This window comes from Pelodiscus sinensis, chromosome 31 (genome assembly GCF_049634645.1).
Source record: "Pelodiscus sinensis isolate JC-2024 chromosome 31, ASM4963464v1, whole genome shotgun sequence".
Classification (NCBI taxonomy): Eukaryota; Metazoa; Chordata; order Testudines; family Trionychidae; genus Pelodiscus; species Pelodiscus sinensis.
Window position 1 is genome coordinate 5,370,803 of NC_134741.1, and position 8,858 is coordinate 5,379,660.

Below are 8,858 nucleotides of genomic sequence, written 5' to 3' on the forward strand. Positions count from 1 at the left end.
GCGGCTCCCCTTGGTGCCCACAAGGCAGTTCGGGCATGTCTACCTTTTGAGAGAGGGATGCAAATGAAGACATTCAAAATAGTATATGAAGCTGGGATTTAAATATTCGTGTTATGGCGCTATTTCAAAATAGCGCTATTTCGAAATAACAGACACTGTTAAGGTGTGGTTAGTTCAAGAGAAATAACTGATACTCCTCATTGTATGAAAGAAATCCTTGTGGCAGGCACCATGGCTTAGTTGGCTAAAGCACCTGCCTCATAAACAGGAGATCCTGGGTTCAAGTCCCAGTGGTGCCTTTCAGAGACTTTGCTTCCTTTTTCCTATGTCCTTCTGGGACACAGAAGAGGACTCCCCAGGCCGCCTAAGGAACTTCTGGTTCAGGAAAAGGCTGACTGAAGAGGTGCTATTGAGAAGAAGGAAACCACAAGCCTGGAGCCAGTACAGAGGCTGCTGTGACTGGTACTGTCAAGGCGAGGCTCTGACTGCAATTGTTGGGACAGGAGAGCCAGCACCACATACCCTTGTGATTCCCTGGGGGTGTCAGCACCTAGAAAGCCTGAGGGTGCAACCTCTGTAGTGTCTGCAGCCATGGAGAGTTAGGGTATCAGGTGTTTCTCACTTGTGGTTTCCTTCTTCCCAACACTCCTCCCCAATCAGCCTTTTCCTGAACCCGCAGTTCCATGGGTGGCCAGGGGAGGCCTCTTCTGTGTCCCAGAAGGACCTAGGAAAAAGTAAGTAAAGGCTCTGAACGGCATCACTGGGACTTGAACCCAGGAGCTCCTGTTTATAAGGCAGGTGCTTTAGGCAGCTAAGCCATGGTGCCCTGCTCCAGAAGATTGGGGAAACTGTTCTACTTTATGGCTCCAGACAACACCTTTGACTCCCAAAATATAGCCTATCCCCGTTTCCTTCCAGCCATGGGGGTGTCTGGCTCCCTGGGCACAGAAAGCTACAGCTCAGTGGGCAGAGGCTCTAACATGCACATCTCCTCCTGCCGCTGGGACTGTAGAGCTGGCCTTGAGATTTGGCACAGTTGGGGGGAGGGAGAAGTGCAGCAAACATTGATCATCTGGCTTGTAAACCTCTGGCTCTCAGCATTTGGGTTGGAGTCCCCAGGTGGGGACCCGGCCTCCTTTGCTTTGGTCTTCTCCTGAGGGCACAGAATTAGAAGAGAGAATTCCTTCCCCCGCAGCAATCTGAGTTGGCCAAAGGGTTAGTAACATACTATTTGCCCAAGTTGAAGTACTAGCAAGAAAAAGCATTTGGGGTGTAGTTGTCATTGTGTTTGTTTAACATACAGCAGGTTGTGGGTTCAGAGCCCTATAGAAACACAGGCTCTTCAGGTGTCCCTTCTAATGGGACAGGCATGTTCTACTCTGTCTCAGGGGTCTCAGGGCTTGCATAGCTTGTTTCCCTACTGAAGGTTGTGAAGCATTGTCCTGGAAGTTCTGCTCCTAGGTGGTTTTGGACGTGAGTTCTTCTTCCCAGTCTTACTTTCCCTTTTTCTACTTCTCTTTTCCCCTTTTCCTTCTTCTTCCTGGTCTCCTTATTGGACCCCACGTTATATAGTGAAAATTGAGTCCTGCTTAGCAAAACCTTAACTAATTATTTTAGTATAATTTTACTAACCAGTCATAAGATACTATTATGAATTACCTAACCAATCATACTCCACCATCTTAGTTGATTTACATCTAGCAAAATTAATTATATAGCAGACAGAAACAGATCCAAACCAGACAGCGACCACACAGACAAACAATGGGAAAGTGAGGACAATAATCATAGAATGCCCATTGCACAACCACAACTATTGGTAAGCAGTTTCTTGCCAGACAAAACGGTGTTTAACTAAGTTTTCTCTACCCATCTTGTGATCTGTTTCTTAGCTGGTTACAGTGGGTGACGTTAGGACAGGATCCCCTTCTCACAGCCTAGTGTAACACTATTTCAATGTCATTTAGGTGGAATGTGAGCACAGAACTGTAGGCTTTAGAGCTAATTGCTGCTGCTCTTCAGTCTGGCTGCAGAAGAAAGCTTTAGTTTACCTACTGAATAGCAACAGGCCTTCCAATAGGGTTACAGAAAAACCATATTGTTGCAGATGACCTTTCCAGCCGAAGATAGCAGTCCCCACAAGCATACACAAAGCAAAGTAAACACACCTGCAAAGGGACTCAAACCCTCAGTGGTCTGATTTGAATGTAAACATTTTATCCTTTAGGCCACAAAGTATTAAGATTTGTAATAATAGATTTCTTGAAATGTGTAAGCAAGGAAAAGTCTAACTAGTCCATCTGGTTTTATTATTTTCCTTGTTTGGGGGGTTAGAAATCATGTCTGAGCTGGTGAATTATTTTAATTTTGTGTAATTAAGGATTGCAGCCCAGAGATTTTTCCCGAGTCTGTTATTTCATGGCTCTCTACCACCTAGGGCAGGCTATCTCTATACGGCCATTGCCCTTCCCAAGGGAGGTGGGGGAGAGTCACTCTCCATGGCTATAGACAGGGACAGATGAGGATTCTGCAGGGCCCAGGGCAGGACAATTTCACGGGGCCCCCTTTTTGACACGGCGCATGAGCGGGGCTTCTTGAAGCGCAGGGCCCAGGATGGCCACCCCGCTCGCCCTGCCCTATATCCGCCACTGGCTATAGAGGTTGCAGTCTCAGGATCTCTGGGCACTGACACTCCCAGGGAATCACAAGGGTGTGTGGCACTGGCTCTCCTGTCTCAGCAATTGCAGTCAGAGCCCTGCCTTGCCAGGGCCAGTCACAGCAGCCTCTGCACCCGCTCCAGGCTTGTGGTTTCCTTCTTCCCAACACTCCTCCCCAATCAGCCTTTTCCTGAACCAGCAGTTCCATGGGGGGCCACTGCTGTGTCCCAGAAGGGGATAGGAAAATGGGAAATGAAGGCTACAGGGAGGCACCACTGGGAACTGAATCCAGGATCTCTTGTTTACTAGAAAGGTGCTTCAGCCAACTAGGTCATGGTGCCCCCTGCAGGCCTGTAAAACACTTCTACTCTATGGTCCCAGATAAGCCACTGTGCCCACCCCCAAGGCCTCTTTAAAACTGTTCTAATTTATGGCCCCAGACAACACCTTTGACTGTCAAAGAGCGACCAGTCACCATTTCCCTCCAGCTTTCCCACCGTGGCGGTGTCTGGCTCCCTGGGCACAGAAGGCTACAGCTCAGTGAGGAGATGCTCTAATATGCACATCTCCTGCAGCTGCTTGGACTGTGGAGTTGGACTTGAAGTTGGGAAGGGATGAAGGATGTCAGGGTTGACGAAAGACAGAAATGAAGCAACCATTGATCTTCTGGATTGTAAACCTCTTAGTCTCAGGGTTTAGGTTGGAGTCCCCATGTGGGTGTCCGGCTTTCCTCAATTTGCTCCCTTCCTGAGAGCACAGAATGAACAAGAGAGAATTTCGTAACCCCACAGAAATCTGAATTGGCCAAGGAGTTGGTAAGAAAAATTTTGTCAACATTTAAGTACAGGCAAGGAAACCCTCAGGGGTGTTTCTGTGTGTTTCTAGAGCAAAGCTCATTCAAGTGGTTTGTTTTTTTGTGCACCTGCTCCTACCGCACCCCTAGAGACTCTGGATCAAAGACGACATGAGAAGAACCCAACTTTCTTCCTTTTGCTGTGACATGGATGGATCTTGCTCAGGTTTCACTCAGGGGGTCCGTCTGCATGTGAAGTACCTGTGACAGCCCCTCTGCCCCTCATCAGTAATGCCATCTATTGGGGGGGCACGTGCCCAGAGACTTGTAGAAGGGCCAACCTGGACAAATCAGTATCACTCAGGCATCCTTTGATATCTCAGCCGGCAGAGTAGAGAACTGTAGTGTGTGCTTGGGAAGTGATCCTTAGGTTGCTGGGTCAACTCCAGCTTAAAGGAGCAATTCTTTTCACTCCGGCCTGGCCTTAGCAGAAGGCAACCAAGGTGGTTGCCTTGGATCCCTGTCTTCAGAGCCCTGCACTGCAATTGACAAAAAGAGTGTGGGTATGAGCTACCAATCGCTTTTCTTGGGCTGCGCAGGTTCTGTCCACCCCACAAAAGTTCTTTTGGAACAATAGCCATTATTCTAAAATAACAATGCAAGAGTCTACACAGCAATTACTTTATTTTGAAATAATTCTGAAGTATCAGACGGCTTCTGCAAACCTCATTCTACAAAGAATAACGCCTATTCCAAATTAGCTATTTCAAAATAAGGCCTGTGTAGATCATAGAATCATAGAATAATAGGACTGGAAGGGACCTTGAGAGGTCATCGAATCCAGACCCCCGCCCTCAAGGCAGGACCAAGCTCCGTGTACACCATCCCTGACAGATGTCTATCTAACCTGTTCTTAAATATCTCCAGAGAGGGAGATTCCACCACTTCCCTTTGCAATTTATTCCAATATTTGACCACCCTGACAGTTAGGAATTTTTTCCTAATGTCCAATCTAAACCTCCCCTGCTGCACTTTAAGCCCATTACTCCTTGTCCTGTCCTCAGAAACCAAGAGGAACAAATTTTCTCCTTCCTCCTTGTGACACCCTTTAGATATTTGAAAACCGCTCTCATGTCCCCCCTTAATCTTCTTTTTTCCAAACTAAACAATCTTGTATCTATGGAACTGATTGTTCCTTCCTAAGTGGAGCACTTTGCATTTCTCTTTATTAAACCTCATCCTGTTTACCTCTGACCATTTCTCTAACTTGCTAAGGTCATTTTGAATTATGTCCCTATACTCCAAAGAAGTTGCAACCCCACCCAGTTTGGTATCATCTGCAAACTTAATAAGCGTACTCTCTATCCCAATATCTACATCATTGATGAAGATATTGAACAGTACGGGTCCCAAAACAGACCCCTGCGGAACTCCACTTGTTATCCCTTTCCAGCAGGATTTAGCACAGTTAACAACAACTCTCTGACTACGGTTATCCAGCCAATTATGCACCCACCTTATCGTGGCCCTATCTAAGTTATATTTGCCTAGTTTATCAATAAGAATATCATGCGAGACCGTATCAAATGCCTTACTAAAGTCTAGGTATATGACATCCACCGCTTCTCCCTTATCCACAAGGCTCGTTATCCTATCAAAGAAAGCTATCAGATTAGTTTGGCATGACTTGTTCTTCACAAACCCATGCTGGCTATTCCCTATCACTTTATTACCTTCCAAGTGTTTGCATATGATTTCCTTAATTACCTGCTCCATTATCTTCCCTGGGACAGATGTTAAACTGACCGGTCTGTAGTTTCCTGGGTTGTTCTTATTCCCCTTTTTATAGATGGGCACAATATTTGCCCCTTTCCAGTCTTCTGGAATCTCCCCTGTCTGCCATGATTTTTCAAAGATCACAGCTAAAGGCTCAGATACCTCCTCTATCAGCTCCTTGAGTATCCTGAGATGCATTTCATCAGGACCTGGTGACTTGCTGACATCTAACTTTCCTAAGTGATTTTTAACTTGTTCTTTGTGTACCCTATCTTCTAAACTTACCCTCTCTAGATGCACCACTGCTGCTAGTTTGAACTAGCCCCTGCCCACAGCCATTCTAAGTTATTCTTTCTGGGGCTCTAAATCGAGGTAGCTCGTCTACATTGGGGAGCCTGCCACAGACTATTCTGAGGTTTCCCTGCAGAGTGGACGTGCTAGTTCGAAATAAACGATTTTGGAATAACTATTCAAGAACAGCTTATTCCAGAATAAATGTGCCATGTAGTCATAGTCAAAGAGATGAAGAAGCAGGAGGGAAGCCAGGAGTGCAGAGGCCAGCCTGAAAACTGAGTGTGCCAGGTGTCCACACACAACTCCCTACGTAGGTCCCATGGTGTAAAGGGCAGGACTCAGGATTTTGAATTCTGTAATCTGAGTTCAAATCTCAGTAGGATCTACATGGGCAGGGCTTGTTGTTGTTGTGAGGTTTTCACCCTGCATGTCTATGCTACAGGCTTTTTGGAAGGCCGGAGGAGTCTTGCGCCTGTGACATGGCTCTTTGAGAGGCAGGAAATGCTCAATCTTAGCCAAAAACAAAAACACAAGGACAGCTTTTGGGCCGCATCTCTGGGCCATGCAGAGCAGCCAGCAGCCACTTCCCCACCTCCCTAATTTTCCCACAAGCTGCAGGTGCATGCATTGGTGGTATAGTGGTGAGCATAGCTACCTTCCCAGTTGACCTGGGTTCAATTCTCAGCCAATGCAATGTAGGGAGGGAGCAGCAACACCTCCTAGCAAGATTCTACTTTAACCCCAAAAAATGAGCGCAAGTGGATCCTGCAGGCAAGGTCTGCACCTCACTGCTTTTTGTCCCATGGTCCCCATGGGGCTGGCAGGAAAGAGGCCCAGGGCCAGGCTGGAGCCAGGGGACACAGGATGAAGGAAAAGTCCCAGCTTGGAGCCCAGCTCCTCTTTCCTCCCCTGGGCACCTTGAGCAGGGGGGCTGATGCTGACAGTTCCAAGGGAAGGCTCAGAAGCCACACAGCAACCAAGGCAGGGCAAGAGGGGGCAGGGCCAGGCCTATGCATGGCTGCAGAGCTACAGAGACCCCTGGCCAGGCTGCTCCCCCCCATCCCTGGGCTGCCAAACACTGAGTGAAGGCCCCATCCACCAGCACACGGGAAGCTGTGGATGCTCTGTGACCAGGATGAGAAGGTGGCAGGAAATCAGGGCCAGGCTGCTGTCAAGTCCCCTCATCACTCACAGTCCTGGGGCTCAGTGGGGCAAGGGATGTTGCCCCAAAAGGTTTCTCCCACATATGTGAGAAGCAGAGCAACACCGAGGGCCCAGACATGCTATTACATAAGCCCCCTCAAGCACAGGGCCAGAGGCCCATTTGGGAGAGAGAAACTGCTCCACACACTGGCCTGACCTCCCCCTTTTCACTCTGGCCAGGCAAGAATGGCAAAGGCTCCAGTGGGAGCAGCCAGAGCTCCCGCCTGCCCAACAACTCCTTCCCAGGGCCCCACTGGAGCCAAGAGGAGGTTTCCAGGCTGAAGACAGAAGGGCCACAGGCACAGGAAAGCCATCGCCACTGCGAAGGGACTCAAACAGTCTTCTGATCAAAAGGCAGACACCTTCTCCTTTAGGCCACACAGTCTCCATTTCCTTTAGGAAGCCCTTAAGGAGGTCTATGGAGGCTCACACCTACAGAAAGGGGCCTGGAATGTGGTATCCAGCTGGCACGAAGTGCTCTGGAGCCAGGCGCTGAGAAAGCCAAGAGGAAAGATCTTGAGGAACCACCCTGGTAGTAGCAGCTACCTCCTCCCTCTCCCACCCTGATAAGGATCTCATCCACCTACTGAATATTTCCCTAACTGAGGTTACATATAGACTGCAGGCTTCTTTCAAAAGAAGCTTTTCTGGAAGAGATCTTCCAAAAACCCTTCTTCCAAAAGACCATGTCGACACTGCCAAAGAGCATCAAAAAAGCCATCTAATTTTTTGACAGATAGTGTCTACACTGACTGGATGCTATCTTGCATTTCAGCTGTGATTACAATGGACCGAGTGGCCACCAGGGCACCTGTGCTTTTTCCTCTTTCTTCTTCTTTCGAAAGAACTCCCTCTTCCCTATCCATACATGCCGTTTTCCAAAAGAGCTCTTCCTCGTAGAAAGAAGATATGTCTACATTGCAGGCTTCTTGTGCAACGGCACATCCACACTACTAAAGTGCATTGCAAAAGCAAGAAAGCTCTGATTGCCACCACCACTTCTTTTGATGGGCTGTTTTTGCATAAAAACCTGTTTCCCATCTACTCATCCCTTTTTGCACAAGAGCTCTTGCACAAAAAGGCGTATTCCTCAGAGGAATAAGTCTTGTGAAAAAATGTTGTATGGACAGCTTTTGTGCAAACTCTGCAGTGTACATACACCCTGAAAGGACCCAGTACATCCAGAACTCACCAAAGTTCCCAGTGGAATAGGGTGGGAACATTATTGTAGCCTAGGGGCAAAAGACATCACTGAACTATGAACCCAGCAAAGTAAAGGCAGTTTTCCATCAGCTTTCTGTGGCCAAAGGAATAGACCAAAAGCCATTAGAAACATCCAGCACCTAGAACCATCTGTCTCCTGGCTGGGTTTGGGCAAACATTTCAGGGAGGCAGGCTACCAAAGGAGCAAGGAAGGGAGTGACATGGTTTAGTTCCCAGTAGTCAGTGGTTAACCTCTAGGACCATGTTTACATAGGAGCTATACTGGAGCATTGGCATAGGAACCTGCAGGTTCAATAAGACCTCACTGCTCCAGGATTTCTATGGCAGTGGGAAGGTCCTAGACAGCAGCCCAAGGGATAGGATATTGTCTGACTGCAGGAGGGGTCCCTCCCTTGATTCTCACTGAGAAAGAATAATACTGCTTGCGACTGGACTCTTCCCAAACTACAAAAAACAAAAGGGCAATGTTCAAAGGATAACGCTATGGCTGACCTCTAAACCACTAATGTAGAATCATTCCAGACCCCTATTAATTTACATATCCCAACATCTCCCTCTTCCTTTTGGTGCTGGGGGCTATTGAAGCCACCCAATGGGCCCTGAGTTTTAGTGAGGGGCCAGTAGTCCTGACACACAATGAAACAGCAACACCATTGGCTGTAGCAGCTGTTACACAGCAGAGCCCCATCGGTCACATAGAATTGGGATGGGCTCGAATCAGATCATCAAGCATCCCAATAATAAGGAGAATGGGGAATTGGGAGGCTGCTGTGCCATCTATTGGCCATAGGAGTTGCCTGCTTCTGGCCCTGTGTGCGCTGGTTGGGGAGGTTCACATGGGACCCTGCACAATGGAAGGGGGAAGAACAGGACTCTACTGCACACACACCCCAGTATCTGTACTGAGTCCC

At 48.0% G+C, this 8,858-nt stretch overlaps 1 protein-coding gene and 1 non-coding gene across 2 annotated transcripts in view; one reads left to right on the forward strand and one right to left on the reverse strand.

Moving 5' to 3' along the window:
* LOC142821592 (uncharacterized) overlaps nucleotides 1–8,858 on the reverse strand; it is a 361,188-nt gene that overhangs the window by 120,883 nt on the left and 231,447 nt on the right. The window lies entirely within an intron of this gene.
* On the forward strand, nucleotides 226–299 carry TRNAM-CAU (transfer RNA methionine (anticodon CAU)). Its single transcript has one exon. It is a non-coding gene; the product is annotated as a tRNA-Met (tRNA).